The sequence below is a fragment of the Salmo salar genome, unplaced genomic scaffold, assembly GCF_965601325.2.
Source record: "Salmo salar unplaced genomic scaffold, fSalSal1 ptg000712l, whole genome shotgun sequence".
Classification (NCBI taxonomy): Eukaryota; Metazoa; Chordata; class Actinopteri; order Salmoniformes; family Salmonidae; genus Salmo; species Salmo salar.
Window position 1 is genome coordinate 294,155 of NW_027675472.1, and position 25,372 is coordinate 319,526.

Here is a 25,372-nt window from a genome sequence, read left to right on the forward strand (position 1 = left end):
ACAGCTCAAAAACCACACAGAATCTGGGAATAGTGTGTACATCCCTGGTTAGAGGACAATTTGTAGAAAACAGCCAGATACATTTTGATTCCAGTGGGTCACCAACATGGTAAGTGTAACACAACTCTTTTTGTGTTAGTCACTTTTAGTTAAATCTCATAAATAGTAACTCTTTCAATTCAGAGCCTAGATTTTCCCCCTGAGGTTAATATCCATATCATGTTGAAATCAATAGAACAGGGGACAAACGTTTAGGGTTCTACATTGTGACATCATTAATATACACCTACTACAATGTTTAAACATTCTACATTTTATTTCACAGATATCATGTAACAACTCCTTCATGAATTTTCTGATGTTTGATCAGAGGTCTTTTATCAGAGAATCTCTTGTCACATTGACCACAGCCAAAATATTTCTCTCCTGTGTGTGTTCTCTGGTGCACTGTCAGATATCCAGATAGACCAAAACTCTTCCCACATTGACCACAGCTATAAGATTTCTCTCCTGTGTGTGTTCTCTGGTGCACTGTCAGATTGCTAGATTGACCAAAACTCTTCCCACATTGATCACAGCTATAGGGTTTCTGTCCTGTATGTATTCTCTGGTGCACTGTCAGATTGCTAGATTGACCAAAACTCTTCCCACATTGACCACAGCTATAAGGTTTCTCTCCTGTGTGTGTTCTCTGGTGTAATGTCAGAGAGCCAGATGTAGTAAATCTCTTCCCACATTGAGTACAGCTAAATGGTTTCTCTCCTGTGTGGATTCTTTGATGAATTTTAATGCCTGAGGAGGTGAATCTCTTCCCACAGTCAGAGCAGCAGTGAGTTCTCTTCCCTGTGGATCTCTGCAGGTGATTATTGAGGTGTTCTGATCTGGAGAGACTCTTCTCTGCCTCTTCAGCATCAAGAGGTTGTTGAGGCTCCCCAGAGGACCCACGATAGTCCCATATCTCTCCTGTGTGAACAACAAAGTCAGACAGATGGTTAAAGGCCCACAACAGCGGAAATCCACTGTAAAAGGTGATGCCAACAGCGTAGCCATGATGTTGGACAACAATTGACATCTGTAATGAATGTTAGAATTATTTGACAATTGTCTTAAAATGAGCAAGAAAAGTAATATTTTGTCTTGTTTTCACATTCGTAGTAACATTACGATTGTAGGCTAGAAATAAGTTATTCATGTTGTTGAACCTCTAAGCAGTGTGCCAGACGACTTTTGGTCACCAATATAGGCCCCTTTCTGTGTTTGCTAAAATTGCAGCACGAGGGCAATGCACACAATTTGGTTGCAGAAACTCATCCCTGCTAATGAGGAAATGGCTAGTTATGGATGTAGTATATCTGGTAATGAGGAAACCACTAGTTATGGATGTAGTATATCTGGTAATGACGAAACCACTAGTTATGGATGTAGTATATCTGGTAATGAGGAAACCACTAGTTATGGATGTAGTATATCTGGTAATGAGGAAACCACTAGTTATGGATGTAGTATATCTGCTAATGAGGAAACCACTAGTTATGGATGTAGTATATCTGGTAATGAGGAGACCACTAGTTATGGATGTAGTATATCTGGTAATGAGGAAACCACTAGTTATGGATGTAGTATATCTGCCTGGAGCAAAAATGGTGAGCAAAGATTTTAGTTTTTCACAATGTATTCTGAATGTGAATGGGGGAAAACTCAGGGGAGTAACATCCATTTCCAGGTTGATGATGAGTTCATTTCACACTACTTTGAATTATAATTGTAAGACTCATTTGAATCTCCTGCTTAATATGTTTGTGTTATTGTCGCAAATCAACTGCTTTGTACTTAAAAAACACTTCAACCAGTAAAATGCTCTTTGGCTTTTCCATCAGCCTGACAATGAGGGTTTGTACACTCTTTGCCAAATTGGCCCATAACTTCACCTAACAACAATCATACCTATGTAATGAACGAAGAAGCACTTTGGTTGTTGTTGCATGACACACATAGTGTCCTCTAGGACCCATAACAATAACATAGACCTACTGTAGGACCCATAACAACAACATAGACCTACTGTAGGACCCATAACAACAACATAGACCTACTGTAGGACCCATAACTTCACCTAAAAACATAGACCTACTGTAGGACCCATAACTTCACCTATTAACAACATAGACCTATTGTAGGACCCATAACTTCACCTAACAACAACATAGACCTACTGTAGGACCCATAACTTCACCTAACAACATAGACCTACTGTAGGAGCCATAACTTCACCTAACAACATAGACCTACTGTAGGACCCATAACTTCACCTAACAACATAGACCTACTGTAGGACCCATAACTTCACCTAACAACATAGACCTACTGTAGGACCCATAACTTCACCTAACAATAACATAGACCTACTGTAGGACCCATAACTTCACCTAACAATAACATAGACCTACTGTAGGACCCATAACTTCACCTAACAATAACATAGACCTACTGTAGGACCCATAACTTCACCTAACAATAACATAGACCTACTGTAGGACCCATAACTTCACCTAACAATAACATAGACCTACTGTAGGACCCATAACTTCACCTAACAATAACATAGACCTACTGTAGGACCCATCATTTATTTTTTTATTTTTTTATTTCACCTTTATTTAACCAGGTAGGCTAGTTGAGAACAAGTTCTCATTTGCAACTGCGACCTGGCCAAGATAAAGCATAGCAATTCGACCCATACAACAACACAGAGTTACACATGGAATAAACAAAACATACAGTCAATAATACAGTAGAACAAAAGAAAACAAAAAGTCTATATACAGTGAGTGCAAATGAGGTAAGTTAAGACAATAAATAGGCCATGGTGGCGAAGTAATTACAATATAGCAATTAAACACTGGAATGGTAGATGTGCAGAAGATTAATGTGCAAGTAGAGATACTGGGGTGCAAAGGAGCAAGATAAATAAATAAACACAGTATGGTGATGAGGTAGGTAGATAGATGGGCTGTTTACAGATGGGCTATGTACAGGTGCAGTGATCTGTGAGCTGCTCTGACAGCTGGTGCTTAAAGCTAGTGAGGGAGATATGAGTCTCCAGCTTCAGAGATTTTTGCAGTTCGTTCAAGTCATTGGCAGCAGAGAACTGTAAGGAAAGACGACCAAAGGAGGAATTGGCTTTGGGGGTGACCAGTGAGATATACCTGCTGGAGCGCATGCTACGAGTGGGTGCTGCTATGGTGACCAGTGAGCTGAGATAAGGCGGGGCTTTACCTAGCAGAGACTTGTAGATAACCTGTAGCCAGTGGGTTTGGCAACGAGTATTAAGCGAAGGCCAGCCAACGAGAGCGTACAGGTCGCAGTGGTGGGTAGTATATGGGGCTTTGGTGACAAAACGGATGGCACTGTGATAGACTGCATCCAGTTTGTTGAGTAGAGTGTTGGAGGCTATTTTATAGATGACATCGCCGAAGTCGAGGATCGGTAGGATGGTCAGTTTTACGAGGGTGTGTTTGGCAGCGTGAGTGAAGGATGCTTTGTTGCGATATAGGACGCCGATTCTAGATTTAATTTTGGATTGGAGATGCTTAATGTGAGTCTGGAAGGAGAGTTTACAGTCTAACCAGACACCCAGGTATTTGTAGTTGTTCACGTATTCTAAGTCAGAGCCGTCCAGAGTAGTGATGCTGGACGGGCGGGCAGGTGCAGGCAGCGATCGGTTGAATAGCATGCATTTAGTTTTACTTGCGTTTTTTTTTACATAGATGGCAATAAAAGTTACTTTTAGATTTGTATAATTTTCATTTAGATAGAATGTAGATTAATCACAGGCAATGATTTTGAGATACTATTATAAATGAAATGAAACTGTTCCAGTAAAATGTACATATGAAAATCACAACTGGCACACAGATTGGTAGAAATGGTCAGATAACTTGCCACTCAGCTGATGTAAGAAGGGCTATATAAATACATTTGATTTGATGATGGAATATTTGATTATTTTGACTGCCAGAGCGAGTCTACCTCTGAAAATAACATACAGTCCTTGGACCTTGAGGAGTAACGGGGGCAGCAATCAGCAGTAGAAACAATATCAAAGCGTACTCCCTGCCCGTTTCAGTAAAAAGCTGAGGGATGGAGCTGGAGAAATGTAACCATCCATGATATCAACATTATAGTTTTAACCATGTTTTGAGGATATACAGTGTTTGTTAATATTTCCTGACAAACATTGGAGTAAAAAAATGCTTATATTTTGGGTTCTGATGGGGTACGACAGTTGAACTAAGCTCATGAGGCATTTATAAGTGATTTCTTCAAGAAACAGATGGGTACATATCATTAATGTATAAGTCCCAAAATGGATGTAACAACTGCTGATTGCCCCTTTAAGAGAACATCTTGGGCTAATCTAATAGGAGATATTGAGGACTACAGTATTTCAGGCATTGTCATTGGATGCATTTGATCAATTGTTAACGTTTTGTTGATGGTCCACTCTTGATGTTCTACACGTTACAGTGAAGCTTCAGCCATTCCTACAGAACAACATTAAAGTGTAGAACCCCTTTACTGCAGAGACGGTTCTTACTGGTGTTAAACAGATCTCCAACCTCCTCTTCTTCCTCCGATGTGACAGTCATCTCCCCCTCCTCCTCTTTCACTCCAAAAACTGCCTCCTCTTTCTCTTCCTCCTCTTCTTTTACTGTAACATCCTCCTCCTCTTTCACTCTGAACGCGTCTTCCTCTTCTTTCACTGAAACGTCTTTCTCTTCTTCTTTCACGCTAACAGCCTCATCCTCTACTTGTTTTTGCATTGTAACAGCCTCCTCTTCCTCCTCCTCTTTCACTAGAGCTTCTTTCTCCGTCCAGCAGACCTCCTCTTTAACAGGAGGAGAGTAGCTTAGTGAACTCATGGTCGGGGATGTTAGCTAGTTAGCATTAGCGACTAGCCTAGTTCTAAGCTAACTTAGCAAACCAGCTAGCTTACAAACAACGTAAATATATAATTAAATGGGTCAACAAGTACATACGACAGAAGTGTGTTTAATACACAGCGACTAATATACACCAAAACAGTGTAAAGAGCGTGAATGTTGTAGCTATGTTTGCTAGAAAGCTACCGAGGTGTCTGACTAGCTGTTGTTGTTGAAGGAGCGTCCCGTCCACTAGATTATACGTCACACTGGCAGCATCGCCTGAACCTAAAAGACGCACATCGCCATCTGCTGACTGGACTGGGCAACGCAGTTGAGGAACCAAACGTTTATTTTTCATTTATTTCAGAAAAGTTTAATATTATATTAAGTCGTTCAAAGAGAAGCATGTGTTGATTGATTCGTTTTTAATGAGTGAGAATTTAAAACAAACTTTACACCCACTACATATTTGCATTGAACCATACTTCTGACATGGATCATTTTGACCCCAGAGGCATATCTTTTATCATGGCCAAAATGTATTTTATTCAATTCTTCCAATTTTTCATGACTTTGTCAATCAACTGGTTGTTAATAAATCTAAATCATGGTTTAGTGTTTCTGTATCAATATGGACTTTTAACAAATTCAAATCCTTTGGAGTCATTTTGACCCCAGACAAAAGCACCTTTGATAAATAGGACGTTTATTTCAAATCAAAATCACATTTTATTGGTCACATACACGTGTTTAGCAGATATTATTGCAGGTGTAGCAAAATGCCTGTGTTTCTAGCTCCGACAGTGCAGTAATATCTAACAAGTAATATCTAACAATTTCACAACATATACCCAATACACACACATCTAAGTATTTGAATCTAGGTTTCTCTGTAGACATGATCCATCCCACCAGAGGGTGGAGGGGCTCCTGTAACAGTGGTTTTGACCAGATAGACACCTGCAGACACACAGTATAGTGCCTCCCATGTACTCTCCTAAGATTGGGTTTTTCTTTACCACGTATCACGTGACTGTGTACAAAACTGCCAATGATAGAAAACTCTGCAGTGGTAGAAAACTCTGCCAGCGGTATACAGCGCATTCGTAAAGTATTCAGACCCCTTCACTTTTTCCACATTTTGTTATGTTACAGCCTTATTCTAAAATGGATTAAATAGAAAAATGGTGAATAATTTTTCATCCTCATCAATCTTCACACAATACCCCACAATGACAAACCCAAAACAGGTTTTTAGACATTTTTACAAATGTATTTACTTAAGTATTCAGAACCTTTGCTATGAGACTCGAAATTGAACTCAGATGCATCCTGATTCCACTAATCACCCTTGAGATGTTTCTACAACTTGATTGGAGTCCACCTCTGGTAAATTCAATTGATTAGACATGATTTGGAAAGGCACACACCTCTCTATATCAGGTCCCACAGTTCAGTGCATGTCAGAGCAAAAACCAAGCCATGAGGTCAAAGGTATTGTCCGTAGAGCTCTGAGACAGGATTGTGTCGAGGCACAGGTACCAAAAAGGTACCAAAAAATGTCTGCAGCATTGAAGGTCCCCAAGAACACAGTGGCCTCCATCATTCTTAAATGGAAGACGTTTGGAACCACCAAGACTCATCTTAGAGCTGGCCGCCCGGCCAAACTGAGCAATCAGGGGAGAAGGGCCTTAGTCAGAGAGGTGACCAAGAACCCAATGGTCACTCTGACAGAGCTTCCAGAAGGACAACCATCTCTGCAGCACTCCATCAATAAGACCTTTATGGTAGAGAGGCCAGACGGAAGCCACTCCTCAGTAAAAGGTATATGGCAGCCCGTTTGGAGTTTGCCAAAAGGCACCTGAAAGACTCTCAGACCATGAGAAACAAGATTCTCTGGTCTGATTAAACCAAGACTGAACTCTTTGGCCTGAAATCAAAGTGTCATGTCTGGAGGAAAATTGGCACCATCCTTACAGTGAAGCATGGTGTTGGCAACATCATTACTGTGGAGATGTTTTTCAGCAGCAGTGCAAATTGTCCCCTGATATTGGTGTAATTTATCACCCATTTTGTCTGTATGAAAGTTAATTTCCCCTCAGGCACACATGAGTAATTTGTTATTCTTTGTCATATCTTACGCATATTCAGTGGCCTGACTGCGTCCAGACTACATCAAAGGCCCGTCCTGGTAGATCTGAACCTAATGCAGCTTGGAGTGATCGGATGACGGAAGTCACATTTAGGTGCCAGGTGTAACTGAGGCCATAGACTATCCATTACTTTGAGTGTTTTATAGAATATGACTAAATGTGATTCTGTGTTGCAGGGGCATTTATCATTTTCAGCAAATCTACTGGGTTGGTTGAAAAGTGATACTAAATCTACATACCATGCACTATTTTGACATAGTGGAAAATATACTGAATGTATATTGTTTTTCATAGTAAGTTATGTGTTGCTTTTGCACATTTGTTCATTGGTTTGCTTAGTGTTGATTGGTCAGTCATTGGGTTCATTTGTTTTACAACATGTTCAAATCAAGCTTTATTTATACAGCACATTTCAGACATGGATGCAACACAATGGCTTGACAGGAAAAATGAAAAGAAGAGGATTAAAAAAAAGAATAACATCTGAAAGACTAATGAAGATTCTAAGGAAAATCCATTGATTAAAATATTTATTGGATGGATCCAACCCAAAATATAAGGTTGTTTTACTCCATTGTTTGTTGTTACGTTCACCAGCAAGAAACCAGAAACGTCCCTTAAATTGAAGAGGGAACTAACAAAGAGTCACTGACAACAGTGTGAATTTATGAAAGCACCCGAATGTCCATTGAGAAAGCACAACGACTATACCATTTAGCTAAGCTAAGAATGACGGGAATAATCAAGTCAATAAACGTTGGGTAGTTAGTTAGATAGAATATAGTTCATATACTGGCAAGTTTGATGTATAAGTAGCCAACTAACGTTAGGTAGCTAGTTAACATACCGGTACATACTGCTGTAATAACATGCTTGCAAATAGTCAGCCAAAATGACGTGTAAAGTAACTTATTTGAAAAGTAATTATTTTATTACATTGCTCAACATTTTCTTAACATTTGTCATAATTAGTTAAAGCAATGAATTTGTATCGGCTCTCGTTGGACTTCGGCTGCATATTTTCCGCCATTTTCTACAAATCTAAAAAACAACGGGAAGCCACGCCCATTTCCTGAAGAATTGCATTATGGACCCTAACGTACTGCGTGTTTACGTCATATTATGGCGAATTTAGTACGACATCCGGGAGGTTTTGGCATACTAACTATATCATTTTTTTGACATATTGTTTTGTATACGTTTTAAAGATTCTAAGTACTGTTCCAAATCAGATAAAAAAATTAAGAAAAGGGGCTTTTTCTTCATAAATTTTGATTTGTGGATGAAAGATTTTCCTAATAAAATAAAGAGATTTATGACATACTCACGTTCAATTGTGGAATCAGTGTAGTAAAATAATATGTCAAACTTAGTTAAATAAAGATTTGTGCAAACTTAAAAAAAAATAATAATAATAAAAAAAAAAATGAAAAAAAAAAATGAAAAAAAAATACTAACTATATCATACTATGACCAATAAGCACACTATATACTCAATTAACATCACAAATAGTACGGTTAGTATGAGTATTCTAACACAGCTAATGACTTATCAACAGCTCTAACAATTTGACCCCCACAGGAAAATCTACACTGGCAGTTATAGAAAGACCCATTTACTATATAACCATTGATTCTTGAAGAATATAACTTATAAATGCCTCAAATGTTTCAACTGTATTACCCCATCAGAAACCAAAACATAAGCTTGAAAAACACCACTGTTTGTTAACAAGCACTGTATAGCCTTGAAATCTGGTTAAAACTATCATTTTGACCTTATGGATGGCCAGTGCTTGTATTTATAGTGTAGTCAATTCAGGGGGTAGTCCTGGACTGAACTCAAACCTGGGTCCAGCGACTGTCAAGTCAACAGCTTATAACTGTTACGCCAAGATGTCTGAACTTCTTGACGAGGTCGCTAGGTATTGGGTTACGGTTGCTACAATAGCTTTCTCTATGAATTTCAGAGTGGTTACAATTCTCCTTCCCCCATCCCTCGGCTGCTTACCAAACCAAGCCTCTGGGCAGCCATTTTGTTTCTGTTTAAAAACTAGGTTGTCCCTTCAAACAAGCCACACAATCAACCAATTCATCTGCAGTTCAAACAATAACAAAGCTGTAATTCCACCACTGATTTGGTAATAAGATGATGATGGGGCTGGAGAAATGTAACTACTCTCAAATTCATAGACGGACCTATGGATGCAAGGACTGACCATCCATGATATCAACATAGTTTTAACCATGTTTTGAGTGTGAGTGTTTACAGTGTTTGTTTATCATTTAAATTGTTTCTAAACATTGGAGTATAAAAAGCTTATTTGGGGTTCTGATGGGGTACAACAGTTGAACTAAGCTCATGAGGCATGTGTTATATTCTTCAAGAATCAATGGCCATAAATAAATAATTAAAAAGTCAAAATATTGATGTAGCTATTGAATATTTCCCCTCTAACACCACACATCAGTTCAACAACAACATCATCTTTATCAGGAGGAGAGTAGCTTAGTGAACTCATGGTCGGAGATGTTAGCTAGCTAGGCTAATGCTAACTTAACCAGCCCGCTAGCTGACTAATAACAACAACACCGTAAATATGAAATTAAATCGGATAACTAACTAGACGACAGAAGTGGGTTTAAAACACAGTGGCTAATATACACGAAAGCGTCTAAAGAGCTTTATTGGTTCGGCTATTTTGTCTAGCAAGCTACCGAGGTGGCTGAATAACTGTTGAAAGAAGCGTTCCGTCCACTACATTATACGTCACACCAACAGCATTACCTTAAATTTCCACACCGCCATCTGCTGACTGGAGTGGGTAACGCAGTTGAGTAAAATGTTTATTTTATTGTCAGACAAAAAGTTAAAGTGTAGGAAGCATTCGTTTTTACTCGCTAGTGTAACAACACAGTGTGGTTAAAGACGTAGTAAGCTAGTTGTAGTCACGATATGGTTCCCTATAAGTACAAACAGTTATGTTTTTGCGTTGTTACATATTTCTTGACTTATTTCCGGATATCTTCTAAACTACCCACAATGCACTATGTGCTACAGAGTTTGTATGCTAGCTCGGTATTTAGCTCCAGCTTGTAAACGTCAGCCACACCTCATGCTTTCATATACTGTGTGGTTGTGATATCTAGTGGGAACGCATTAGCACGGTAGACTCTGCTGCCTTGTTGCCAGTAGGGATGTTACTTTTGATACCGGAGCTACGAGGCCTGCGTCCAAATCGATAAGCAGTAAACTTCAAAGCAGTGTACCGATGCCTGTATCACTTTATCAGCAGCACGTCATCAATGACGTCTGAAGCTTCATTTCATCAAACAACCACCTGATTGGTTTGGTATTGGGCTTGAAGATCCCACCCAATGTGTTCTCTAATCTCATAAAACATTTCAGTGTCTTTATTCTCCCAAGGGGAAGGTGCTGGAGTATTGAAAACATGGGTGGCAATAATTCAGACCCCTACCTTTTGAGAATTACATGTTAAACTAAATATCTTTCTCTGAGCTATTGTATTAGTATAAAATCATTTCCCTGTATTTTTGACACAATATAGCTCAGTATTAGAATTTTTTTTATAGAGTCGTTTTTGCTCATCTTTATCAAGAGTGTCAACAATTTTGTCCCCCACTGTACCTCCATACTGCTGCTACATGGTGTAACAATACATCATGTAGATGTATATAATGAACAGACTAGGTCTATACTGCTCCTACATGGTGTAACAATACATCATGTGGGGCTTTAAGGCGATGCTAGTGTGACGTATAATGTAGTGGACGGAACGCTTCTTTCAACAGCAGCAACAGGGAATTTGTAGATCAGTCAATCGGCAGTCGCTTGCAATGTCGAACAAGCCATTCCTCCATACAGAATCTCTCCAGGTCCTTGATTTATTTAGTCTGTCTTATGGACTGCCCTGATCAATTCAAACCACAGGTTTTCAATGGAGTTCAAGTCCGAAGACTGAGATGGCCACTGAAAATGTTGATTTTGTGCCCAATTAACCATTTCTTTGTGGATGTTGATGTGTCTTGCTGGAAGATCCACTTATGGCCAAGTCTCAGCCTCCTAGCAGAGAGGTAACCAGGTTTTGGGCTAAAATATCCTGGTAGTGGGTAAAGTTTATTTATTTATTTTATACAGTAATTTTAGCTCATCTTTATCAAGGGTATCAATAACTAGGTGCTTATTTTGATATCTAGTTATTTGACCGAATCAGAAATACAGATGTGGAGTAGATGTAGAGTTTGTTTTAAATTCTCATAAAAATCTGAACTAATCAAACAACACTTGTTGCTCTTTGTACGTGTTGATATAATATTAATATTTAATGGAGAGAAAAAAACGTTTCCCTAAACTGCTTTATAATATTATAATTCAATGAAGAATAAAAATAGTTTTCCCTCCTCAACTGCGTTTCCTCCCTCCAGACAGCAGATGGCGATATGTGTCTTTCAGGCGATGTTTCTAGTGTGACGTATAATCTAGTGGACGGAACGCTTCTTCAACAACTGCAGCCACCTCGGTAGCTCGCTAGCCGACAAAGTCGGAACATTCAAGTTCTTTAGACAATTTCGTGGTTTATTTGTCACTTTGCTTTAAACATACTTATGTGGAAACAACTAGCTACCCCATTTAATTTAATATTTACGTTGTAAGTCAACTAGCTGGCTGGTTAAGTTAGCACTAGTCTAGTCGCTAATGCTAGCTAGCTAACATCCCCGACCATGAGTTCACTAAGCTACTCTCCTCCTGCTAAAGAAGAGGGCTGTTGGACTGAGAAAGAAGCTCTCGTGAAAGAGGAGGAGGAGGAGGAGGCTGTTACAATACAAAAACAAGTAGAGGGTGAGGCTGTTAGCGTGAAAGAAGAAGAGAAAGACGTTACAGTGAAAGAAGAGGAAGACGCGTTCAGAGTGAAAGAGGAGGAGGATGTTACTGTGAAAGAAAAGGAGGAAGATGCGGTTTTTGGAGTGAAAGATGAAGAGGGGGAGATTACTGTCACATTAGAGGAGGACGAAGAAGAGAAGACTGGAGAACTGATTAACACTAGTAAATACAGTGAGTACTATCTAATAAAACAGGGACATTGATCTGATTAACACCAGTAAATACAGTGAGTACTATCTAATAAAACAGGGACATTGATCTGATTAACACCAGTAAATACAGTGAGTACTATCTAATAAAACAGGGACATTGATCTGATTAACACCAGTAAATACAGTGATTACTATCTAATAAAACAGGGACATTGATCTGATTAACACCAGTAAATACAGTGAGTACTATCTTATAAAACAGGGACACAAACTCTGCAGTTGTTGAACTAATGTGTGATTTTTAAAAGGGCATTCTACACTCAAATATGTTTTTGTACTGTATGAATTGTTCATGACGTCCTCCAGGGATTTTTTAACTTTTCCTGTTGAAAAGTGATATAAATACAGTAAAGTATAAACACACTAATGGGAAACAAATAAATGTTTTGAGTAAAATAGTGTTTTTTTTAACAACTGCAAACTAGAAGGAGTGAATGATGTCATAGTAAGGCCTCCAAGGAGTTGGCTTGATGGGAAGTCGTGATGTCATCCAATAGGAGACTGATCTTCATGTGAATATTCATTATTCTTTTTAAAATCCTTCCTGTTCTGTCAAGTTGGTTGTTGATCATTGCTAGAAAGCCGTTTTCAAGTCTTGCTATAGACTTTCAAGATGATTTAAGTCCAAACTGTAACTAGGCCACTCAGGAACATTCAATGTCATCTTGGTAAGCTCCTCCAGTGTAGATTTGGCCTTGTGGTTTAGGTTATTGTCCTGTTAGGACAGTTTTTTGTATTCAGATCTCTGAAATGCTCTCTACCTACGTAACATTTAGTGTCTCCTTATGTTACGCTGGGAAAACAGTTTTCATGGGAACAGAAATCCTAAATCATTTCAGAGTTTACTAAATCCAATGGTTCTAACCGAGAGTCACCTTAACTTTATTGACAACACCCAAATGGATACTGTCATTAACGCAGTTCTTCAATAATTACACATCATTCTTAATACTGTAGCTGTTTAGTTACAGTCACATGTTCAACTATCATCAGCTGATCCAGGAAATCATTTTCTGAATGACAGTCACATGACAGAAGCCACAACATGCAACAACAACCAAAGTGCTTCTTCATTCATTACTCTGGTAAAGACAGTTATGCCGTTCTCCATGTTGGATCCAACATCCCTAACAAATGGATGTTTATAATGTGTTATTGTCTGGTTGATTTACAGTAGGGTCTCGTTAGTCTGTTTGGACACAGAGATACGCTCCACGTTGGATCCAACATCCCTACTTTGCTCATAATGTGTAGAGAAATGTTCCTTGATGGATAGGCTATTGTTCAACACACAGAGCTATTTTCCTATATTTGTTGTTATGGGCCCTACAGTAGGTCTATGTTGTTGTTAGGTGAAGTTATGGGTCCTACAGTAGGTCTATGTTGTTGTTAGGTGAAGTTATGGGTCCTACAGTAGGTCTATGTTGTTGTTAGGTGAAGTTATGGGTCCTACAGTAGGTCTATGTTGTTGTTAGGTGAAGTTATGGGTCCTACAGTAGGTCTATGTTATTGTTAGGTGAAGTTATGGGTCCTACAGTAGGTCTATGTTATTGTTAGGTGAAGTTATGGGTCCAACAGTAGTTCTGTTATTGTTAGGGGAAGTTATGGGTCCTACAGTAGGTCTATGTTATTGTTATGGGTCCTAGAGGACACTATGTGTGTCATGCAACAACAACCAAAGTGCTTCTTCGTTCATTACATAGGTATGATTGTTGTTAGGTGAAGTTATGGGCCAATTTGGCAAAGAGTGTACAAACCCTCATTGTCAGGCTGATGGAAAAGCCAAAGAGCATTTTACTGGTTGAAGTGTTTTTTAAGTACAAAGCAGTTGATTTGCGACAATAACACAAACATATTAAGCAGGAGATTCAAATGAGTCTTACAATTATAATTCAAAGTAGTGTGAAATGAACTCATCATCAACCTGGAAATGGAGGTTACTCCCCTGAGTTTCCCCCATTCACATTCAGAATACATTGTGAAAAACTAAAATCTTTGCTCACCATTTCAGATATACTACATCCATAACTAGTGGTTTCCTCATTACCAGATATACTACATCCATAACTAGTGGTTTCCTCATTACCAGATATACTACATCCATAACTAGTGGTTTCCTCATTACCAGATATACTACATCCATAACTAGTGGTTTCCTCATTAGCAGATATACTACATCCATAACTAGTGGTTTCCTCATTACCAGATATACTACATCCATAACTAGTGGTTTCCTCATTACCAGATATTCTACATCCATAACTAGTGGTTTCCTCATTACTAGATATACTACATCCATAACTAGTGGTTTCCTCATTACCAGATATACTACATCCATAACTAGCGGTTTCCTCATTAGCAGGGAGGAGTTTATGCAATCAAATTGTGTGCTTTGCCCTCGTGCCGCAATTTTAGCAAGCACAAAAAGGGGCCTACATTGGATACAAAGAGTTGTCTGGCACACTGCTTAGAGTTTCAAGCCTACCATCATCGATTTTACTACTAATGTGAAAACAAGACAAAATATGACTATTCTAGCTCATTTTAAGACAATTGTCAAATAATTTTAACATTCATTACAGACGTCAATTGTTGTACAACATCATGGCTCCGCTGTTGGCATCACCTTTTACAGTGGATTACCGCTGTTGTGGGCCTTTAATCATCTGTCTGACTTTGTTGTTCACACAGGAGAGATACGGGACTATCGTGGATCCTCTGGGGAGCCTCAACAACCTCATGATGCTGACAAGAAACACCAGCAGAGACCCACAGGGAAGAGAACTCACTGCTGCTCTGACTGTGGGAAGAGATGCACCTCATCAGGCATTAAAATTCATCAGAGAACACACACAGGAGAGAAATCTTATAGCTGTGGTCAATGTGGGAAGAGTTTTAGTCAATCTGGCCATCTGACAGTGCACCAGAGAACGCACACAGGAGAGAAATCTTATAGCTGTGATCAATGTGGGAAGAGTTTTACTAGATCTGACCATCTGACTTTACACCAGAGAACGCACACAGGAGAGAAACCGTATAGCTGTGGTCAATGTGGGAAGAGTTTTGGTCGATCTGGCTCTCTGACTCTACACCAGAGAATACACACAGGAGAGAAATCTTATAGCTGTGGTCAATGTGGGAAGAGTTTTGTTAAATCTAGCCAGCTGACAGTACACCAGAGAACACACACAGGAGAGAAACTCTATAGCTGTGGTCAGTGTGGGAAGAGTTTTACTGAGTCTGGTGGTCTGACTAAACACCAGAGAACACACACAGGAGAGAAACCTCATACCTGTGACCAGAGATAATCTGATAAAAAAAATCTCTGATCAAATATCAAAAAATACATACATGAAGAAGTTGTTTCATGATATCTATGAATTAATGTCACAATGTAGAAAGTTTTAACATTGTAGTAGGAGTATTTTAATAGTGTCACAATGTAGAACCCTAAACGTTTGTCCCCTGTTCTATTGATTTCAACATGATATGGATATTAACCTCAGGGGGAAAATCCAGGCTCTGAAATGGAAGAGTTACTATTTATGTGATTTAACAAAAAGTGACTAACAAAAAGAAGAGTTGTTACACTTACCCTGTTGGTGACCCACTGGAATCAAAATGCAACACTTCAAAATGTATCTGGCTGTTTTCTACAAGTTGTCCTCTAACCAGGGATGTACACATTACTCCCAGATTCCGTGTGGTTTTTGAGCTGTTTTAACAGGACGTGCAACCTCATCTCCCTTCTGTCACACAAATGATTTTAGCGATGAGTTATGACAAATAAGTGTTGTGTTCCTTTGTTTAGCGACCCCTAAATTTAAATGCATCAGTCCAAAATGTAGCTGACTGTCTTCTGCAGGTTGTCCTCTAACCAGTGAGGTAAAATATATCTCCCATTTCCATGTGTTGTTTAGTTGTGTTAGTTTCAACATCATGTACAACCTGATTTCCCCCCTAATCGATATCAGTGATTTATTGCTACTCGTTAAAACAAGTGTTTTTGGTGCTTGTGCAGTTTTATAAGGAGCTTGTTTAAAAAATTACAAGTAATATGATTATTGTGGCAGATGTTTGTGTATATAGCACATTTGTTATTATTCCATACCTCACCATTAAGTGAATTATTGCCAATACAAAGGGGTGTAAATTTGCTTTTGATATTTACAATTTATGTAACATTTAGTAATCATAATTATTTATGCAACCAGCTGACCATTTTTGGGTAAATTTATATTGACATTGTTGCCCTGATTTTAGAATATCAGGATTCATTCTCAGATGTGCCAACCCAAATGTACTAGAACATGACATTGGGGACTGGGCCCCGATCCAACAACATGCCTATCTAGTGAACACTGAAAAGAGAGAGAAGCTCTGCAATGAGGTGGAAAGTTACTATGGATATTGCAGGAGTTTCCTCTTGAAATCAGACATGTCTGTGGTGAGGACAACTTGGTTGCTGATTGTCTCAAGGTGGGCAGTTAAAAAGTTTTGTGTTTAGCGTTTAGCTAGTGCGTTGCCATGGATCACAATGTATTTTGACTGCACGTTTTTCCGTATTGGAGATGAGTTTTGTTTGGGCTCGTTCCAAGGAGACGAGAGTTCTAGAAGCTAGTGAGTTTTAGGAAGACGAGAGTTCTAGAAGCTAGTGAGTTTTAGGAAGAGGAGAGTTCTAGAAGCTAGTGAGTTTTAGGAAGACGAGAGTTCTAGAAGCTAGTGGGATTTAGAAAGACGAGAGTTCTAGAATCTAGTGAGTTTTAGGAAGACGAGAGTTCTAGAAGCTAGAGGGATTTAGGATTCTATAGAAAGAAAAAGGAGAAACAAATAATCCTATTGTATATTATTATTTAGAAATAAGTGTTTTTTTCTTGTTTTTAATTGTTGACATCCAGTAGACACCATGTTTATATTGGTGAAGGTGAATCATTGTAGTTGATTATAATGTGAAATGGAAGTTGTTTTCTGTTGGTGGTGAGCAAACTTTTCCAACAAAAATATAGGATATATTTGTTGTCTTAAGGTGTTACAGGCTTTGGTTTTTCCATTTATGTTTTGAGGTTGGACGTTAGCTCGTTAGCACGTCTAGCTCGTTAGCCCGTATAGCTCGTTAGCACGTATAGCTCGTTAGCACGTCTGGCTCGTTAGCACGTCTGGCTCGTTAGCACGTCTAGCTCGTTAGCAGGTATAGCTCGTAGCAGGTCTAGCTCGTTAGCAGGTCTAGCTCCGTCAGCACGTCTAGCTCGTTAGCACGTCTAGCTCCGTCAGCTCGTCTAGCTCGTTAGCACGTAGGACGCACTGATTGGTGTCACCTCGTTAGTCAGTATGTGTTACACCTGTGCTGGCTTGTCCATCTCGTTAGTGGGAAGGTGTTTCACCTGAGCTGGTCCAGGTTCTATTTAAGAGTGTCTGGCCCAGTGCTCCAGTTGTCTTGATACATGTGGAGAGTCAACACCTTTAGTTGCTCCACCTTTTTGGTTTACTTCCTGTCTTTAAGTTTGGTGTGGGTTTTTCTTTTGTTTTCCTCTTCTTGGGCAGATTTAGTGGGTCTCATGGTGGGTGTCTTTTAGGTCCCAGTTGTTGTTTCTAGTCAACTTCCAGTGTCCCAAACTTATATTTTGGGTTGGATATTGCATCCCATTAACATTTTAATCAATGGCAATTCCTCATTAGTCTTTGTTTAGTCTTCTGTTTTTTGTGTACTAAATATTTCTGGTTATTTTCAATGTTTTTTAAATCTTTTTCCTGTGAAGCCATTTTGTTGCATCCATGTCTGAAATGTGCTGTATGAATCAAGCTTGATTTTATTTGAACATATAATGAACCCAATGACTGACCAATCAACAGACTCTTGGTCCACCTTAGTATGAAAACAGTATCAATCCCACTTTTCCAGCCTGCTAAAGGCGTGGTGGAGTGGTAAACACCACCCCCGGCTCTACCAGGGGCTTGAGGTGGTCTCCCACAGCTCTGCTTATGTCATGTTCTGTGGCCTTGCTGTTCCATTTCTGACTGCCCCTGCAACACAGAAACACATTTAGTCATATTATATACAACACTCAAAGTAATGGATATGGAGCATCTATGGCCTCAGTTACACCTGGCACCTAAATGTGACATCTGATCACTCCAAGCTGCATTAGGTTCAGATCTACCAGGATGAGCCTTTGACACAGTCAGGCCACTGAATATGCATCAGCAATGTAAAGAGATGGGGTGAATGAGGGGAAAAGTACATTTGACACAAATTACCTTCATAATATCAAAGAACAAATGTGTGTGCCTGAGGGGAAATTAACTTTCACACAGCCAAAAGGGGTGAGAAATTACACCAATATCAGTGGACAATTTGCACTAATGTAAATAAACATAGATGATGGAACATATTCCCTTTAGCTGACGTGATGAACCGCTAAGGGGACATAAATATTTACCATCTAAACCATGTGTGACCTCTCACCTCTCTGGCTGTAGAAGTGTTCTCCCTAACCAGTCCCTCAACAGCTCTCTGACTGAGCTCCACCCTCACTGGGTCTTCAGAGGAGAGGAAGGCTGAGGAGGGATGGAAGGATGAATGGATCAGTCAGTCAATAATGTGTAGAGCTGCTGTCTATGCTGTCTGACTAAATCACTATTTTAGTAGTTCATTAAAGTAAATAAGGCTTTATGACTGCTGAATACCAACTATCAATCACTTAGATCATGTATTTTCAGGTAGAGATACATCCTTGGGACGTCCCTAGCCCGTTGAAGTTGACATTTAAAATGGTTAAGGTAGGGTTTAAGGTTAGGGTTTAGGGTAGGGATGTCCCAAGGATCCCAGATAGCATTGACCATCGTGCATTCTTCTGTCTCTTTTACATAGCAGGTGTAAAAGAAACACAAACAAGACAAGTAGGCACGCAGTGCATTATGGTCATTGTAGTTTAAAAATAGCATCTAATTATGTAGGGTGACCATACGTCCCCTTTTTCCCGGACATGTCCTCTTTGGACCTAAAAAAATGCGTCCGGCCGGGATTTCTAAATCGCCCAAAATGTCCGGGATTCGGCTTTTGCTTCCTACAGTCGCCATTCATTGTGTGCGTTTTGGGGGTTTTGCATTGCTTTGACCGCTTTCAAGCGCTCGCACTAAGACCGAAACAATTGTTAACGCTGTGATAGCACCACATTCTGTCGACATAGCTCAGAAAGCACTAGAAGACATACCTTACTGTGGTGTTTCTACTGATGGGAGCAATCACGGTGCTGTGAAAATATTCCCTCTGCTTATTCAGTATTTTGATTGGAAGAATGGTGGCGTGCAAAGTAAATTAGTCGAAGTTAAAAACACTCCAAATGAGACAGCTGATACGATCGCGCAATACATCAAAGAAACACTGGAAAATAATGGGATTTTTTCCAAATATATTGTGTTGGCATGTGGACTAATATGTTGTTGAGTTGTGTTCTTACACTGGTACAGTCATGCCCTATGAGAGATGTATGACTGCGCATGTGCGAAAATAAATAAAGTGCATTTTCCCCGTTCTGGTTAAAACACCAATGATGAACATGTGTGTTTATTCCTCCGTTAAGTAAACCGGTATTCCTGTCCTGAAGATGTCAGCACCAACACCGGAGCTACGAGGCCTGCGTCCAAATCGCTAAGCAGTAAACTTCAAAGCAGTGTACTGATGCCTGTATCACTTTATCAGCAGCATGTCATCAATGGCGTCTGAAGCTTCATTTCATCAAACAACCACCTGATTGGTTTGGTATTGGGCTTGTTCGACACTGCAGGCGACTGCAGACTGACTGATCTACAAATTCCCTGTTGCTGCTGTTGAAAGAAGTGTTCCGTCCACTATATATACACGTCACACTAGCATCGCCTTAAAGCCCCACATGATGTATTGTTACACCATGTAGGATCAGTATAGACCTAGTCTGTTCATTATATACATCTACATGATGTATTGTTACACCATGTAGGAGCAGTATAGACCTAGTCTGTTCATTATATACATCTACATGATGTATTGTTACACCATGTAGGAGCAGTATAGACCTAGTCTGTTCATTATATACATCTACATGATGTATTGTTACACCATGTAGGATCAGTATAGACCTAGTCTGTTCATTATATACATCTACATGATGTATTGTTACACCATGTAGGAGCAGTATAGACCTAGTCTGTTCATTATATACATCTACATGATGTATTGTTACACCATGTAGGAGCAGTATAGACCTAGTCTGTTCATTATATACATCGACATTATGTATTGTTACACCATGTAGGATCAGTATAGACCTAGTCTGTTCATTATATACATCTACATGATGTATTGTTACACCATGCTCTTTGTACGTGTTGATATAATATTCATATTTAATGGAGAGGAAAAAAACGTTTCCCTAAACTGCTTTATAATATTATAATTCAATGAAGAATAAAAATAGTTTTCCCTCCTCAACTGCGTTTCCTCCCTCCAGACAGCAGATGGCGATATGTGTCTTTCAGGCGATGTTTCTAGTGTGACGTATAATCTAGTGGACGGAACTCTTCTTCAACAACTGCAGCCACCTCGGTAGCTCGCTAGCCGACAAAGTCGGAACATTCAAGTTCTTTACACAATTTCGTGGTTTATTTGCTACTATGATTTAAACATACTTATGTGGAAACAACTAGCTACCCCATTTAATTTAATATTTACGTTGTAAGTCAACTAGCTGGCTGGTTAAATTAGCACTAGTCTAGTCGCTAATGCTAACTAGCTATTATCTCCGACCATGAGTTCACTAAGCTACTCTCCTCCTGTTAAAGAAGAGGTCTGCTGGACGGAGAAAGAAGCTCTGGTGAAAGAGGAGGAGGAAGAGAAAGATGTTACAATACAAAAACAAGTAGAGGGTGAGGCTGTTACCGTGAAAGAAGAAGAGAAAGACGTTACAGTGAAAGAAGAGAAAGACGCGTTCAGAGTGAAAGAGGAGGAGGATGCAGTTTTTGGAGTGGAGGATGAAGTGAAAGAAGATGAAGTCGTTTTTGGAATTAAGGCTGAAGAGGGGTCAATTACTGTCAATGATGAAGAGAAGACTGGAGATCTGATTAACACCAGTAAATACAGTGAGTACTATCTAATAAAACAGGGACATTGATCTGATTAACACCAGTAAATACAGTGAGTACTATCTAATAAAACAGGGACATTGATCTGATTAACACCAGTAAATACAGTGAGTACTATCTAATAAAACAGGGACATTGATCTGATTAACACCAGTAAATACAGTGAGTACTATCTTATAAAACAGGGACATTGATCTGATTAACACCAGTAAATACAGTGAGTACTATCTTATAAAACAGGGACATTGATCTGGTTAACACCAGTAAATACAGTGAGTACTATCTAATAAAACAGGGACATTGATCTGATTAACACCAGTAAATACAGTGAGTACTATCTAATAAAACAGGGACATTGATCTGATTAACACCAGTAAATACAGTGAGTACTATCTAATAAAACAGGGACATTGATCTGGTTAACACCAGTAAATACAGTGAGTACTATCTAATAAAACAGGGACATTGATCTGATTAACACCAGTAAATACAGTGAGTACTATCTAATAAAACAAGAACATTGATCTGATTAACACCGGTAAATACAGTGAGCACTATCTTATAAAACAGGGACATTGATCTGATTAACACCGGTAAATACAGTGAGTACTATCTAATAAAACAGGGACATTGATCTGATTAACACCAGTAAATACAGTGAGTACTATCTAATAAAACAGGGACCTTGATCTGATTAACACCAGTAAATACAGTGAGTACTATCTAATAAAACAGGGACATTGATCTGATTAACACCAGTAAATACAGTGAGTACTATCTAATAAAACAGGGACACAAACTCTGCAGTTGTTGAACTAATGTGTGATTTTTAAAAGGGCATTCTACACTTGAATATGTTTTTGTACTGTATGAATTGTCCATGAAGTCCTCCAGGGATTTTTAAACTTTTCCTGTTGAAAAGTGATATAAATACAGTAAAGTATAAACACACTAATGGGAAACAAATACATGTTTTGAGCAAAATAGTGTTTTTTTAACAACTGCAAACTAGAAGGAGTGAGTGATGTCATAGTAAGGCCTCCAAGGAGTTGGCTTGATGGGAAGTCGTGATGTCATCCAATAGGAGACTGATCTTCATGTGAATATTCATTATTCTTTTTAAAATCCTTCCTGTTCTGTCAAGTTGTTTGTTGATCATTGCTAGAAAGCCGTTTTCAAGTCTTGCCATTGACTTTCAAGATGATTTAAGTCCAAACTGTAACTAGGCCACTCAGGAACATTCAATGTCATCTTGGTAAGCTCCTCCAGTGTAGATTTGGCCTTGTGGTTTAGGTTATTGTCCTGTTAGGACGGTTTTCTGTATTCAGATCTCTGAAATGCACTCTACCTACGTAACATTTAGTGTCTCCTTATGTTACGCTGGCAAAACAGTTTTTATGGGCACAGAAATCCTAAATAATTTCAGAGTTTGCTAAATCCAATGGTTCTAACCGAGAGTCACCTTAACTTTATTGACAACACCCAAATAGATACTGTCATTAACGTCGTTCTTCAATAATTACACATAATACTTAATACTGTAGCTGTTTAGTTACAGTCACATGTTCAACTATCATCAGCTGATCCAGGAAATCATTTTCTGAATGACAGTCACATGACAAACATCATGACATGCAACAACAACCAAAGTGCTTCTTCATTCATTACTCTGGTAAAGACAGTTATGCCGTGCTCCATGTTGGATCCAACATCCCAAACAAATGTATGTTTATAAAGTGTTATTGTCTGCTTGATTTACAGTAGGGTCTTGTTAGTCTGTTTGGACACAGAGATACTTAGCTCATAATGTGTAGAGAACTGTTCCTTGATGGATAGGCTATTGTTCAGGACATTTAGAATGACAACACATTACAGAGTAGCCTAGTGGGATTATTCACAAAATTATCTGGTGATCAGGTTATGAAATGTCACGACAAAAACATTTTAGTTTCCATGTTTCACCTGAAATATTAAATGATTTATAGTCCTAGGTCTATGTTATTGTTAGGTGAAGTTATGGGTCTTACAGTTGGTCTATGTTATTGTTAGGTGAAGTTATGGGCCAATTTGTTAAACACTTAGTGTACAAACCCTCATTGTCAGGCTGATGGCAAAGCCAAAGAGCATTTTACTGGTTGAAGTGTTTTTTAAGTATAAAGCAGTTGATATGCGACAATAACACAAACATATTAAGCAGGTGATTCAAGCGAGTCTTACAATTATAATCCATATTTAATGTGAAATGCACTCATAAGCAACCTGTAAATGGAGGCTATTTTTGCTGTCAGCCTATGAGAACTCCCCTGAGTTTTCCCCCACGGTGGTGAATTAGTGAATAGACACAGAGCTTAATGTGAGTTTCCTTGAGTAGCACTCCTGATCTTGTGCTGTAATATTCAGAATACATTGTGAAAACTAAAATCTTTGCTCACTATTTTTTGCTCCAGGCATATATACTACATCCATAACTAGTGGTTTCCTCATTACCAGATATACTACATCCATAACTAGTGGTTTCCTCATTACCAGATATAATATACTACATCCATAACTAGTGGTTTCCTCATTAGCAGATATACTACATCCATAACTAGTGGTTTCCTCATTACCAGATATACTACATCCATAACTAGTGGTTTCCTCATTACCAGATATACTACATCCATAACTAGTGGTTTCCTCATTAGCAGATATACTACATCCATAACTAGTGGTTTCCTCATTACCAGATATACTACATCCATAACTAGTGGTTTCCTCATTACCAGATATACTACATCCATAACTAGTGGTTTCCTCATTACCAGATATACTACATCCATAACTAGTGGTTTCCTCATTACCAGATATACTACATCCATAACGAGTGGTTTCCTCATTACCAGATATACTACATCCATAACTAGTGGTTTCCTCATTAGCAGATATACTACATCCATAACTAGTGGTTTCCTCATTAGCAGATATACTACATCCATAACTAGTGGTTTCCTCATTACCAGATATACTACATCCATAACTAGTGGTTTCCTCATTACCAGATATACTACATCCATAACTAGTGGTTTCCTCATTAGCAGATATACTACATCCATAACTAGTGGTTTCCTCATTACCAGATATACTACATCCATAACTAGTGGATTCCTCATTACCAGATATACTACATCCATAACTAGTGGTTTCCTCATTAGCAGATATACTACATCCATAACTAGTGGTTTCCTCATTACCAGATATACTACATCCATAACTAGTGGTTTCCTCATTACCAGATATACTACATCCATAACTAGTGGTTTCCTCATTACCAGATATACTACATCCATAACTAGTGGTTTCCTCATTACCAGATATACTACATCCATAACTAGTGGTTTCCTCATTACCAGATATACTACATCCATAACTAGTGGTTTCCTCATTACCAGATATACTACATCCATAACTAGTGGTTTCCTCATTACCAGATATACTACATCCATAACTAGTGGTTTCCTCATTACCAGATATACTACATCCATAACTAGTGGTTTCCTCATTAGCAGATATACTACATCCATAACTAGTGGTTTCCTCATTACCAGATATACTACATCCATAACTAGTGGTTTCCTCATTACCAGATATACTACATCCATAACTAGTGGTTTCCTCATTACCAGATATACTACATCCATAACTAGTGGTTTCCTCATTACCAGATATACTACATCCATAACTAGTGGTTTCCTCATTACCAGATATACTACATCCATAACTAGTGGTTTCCTCATTACCAGATATACTACATCCATAACTAGTGGTTTCCTCATTAGCAGATATACTACATCCATAACTAGTGGTTTCCTCATTACCAGATATACTACATCCATAACTAGTGGTTTCCTCATTAGCAGATATACTACATCCATAACTAGTGGTTTCCTCATTACCAGATATACTACATCCATAACTAGTGGTTTCCTCATTACCAGATATACTACATCCATAACTAGCGGTTTCCTCATTACCAGATATACTACATCCATAACTAGTGGTTTCCTCATTACCAGATATACT

The 25,372-nt window shown here is 38.7% G+C and overlaps 1 protein-coding gene across 1 annotated transcript in view; it reads left to right on the plus strand.

The window, feature by feature from the left end:
- LOC145877200 (uncharacterized) overlaps positions 1-25,372 on the plus strand; it is a 120,172-nt gene that overhangs the window by 89,970 nt on the left and 4,830 nt on the right. The window lies entirely within an intron of this gene.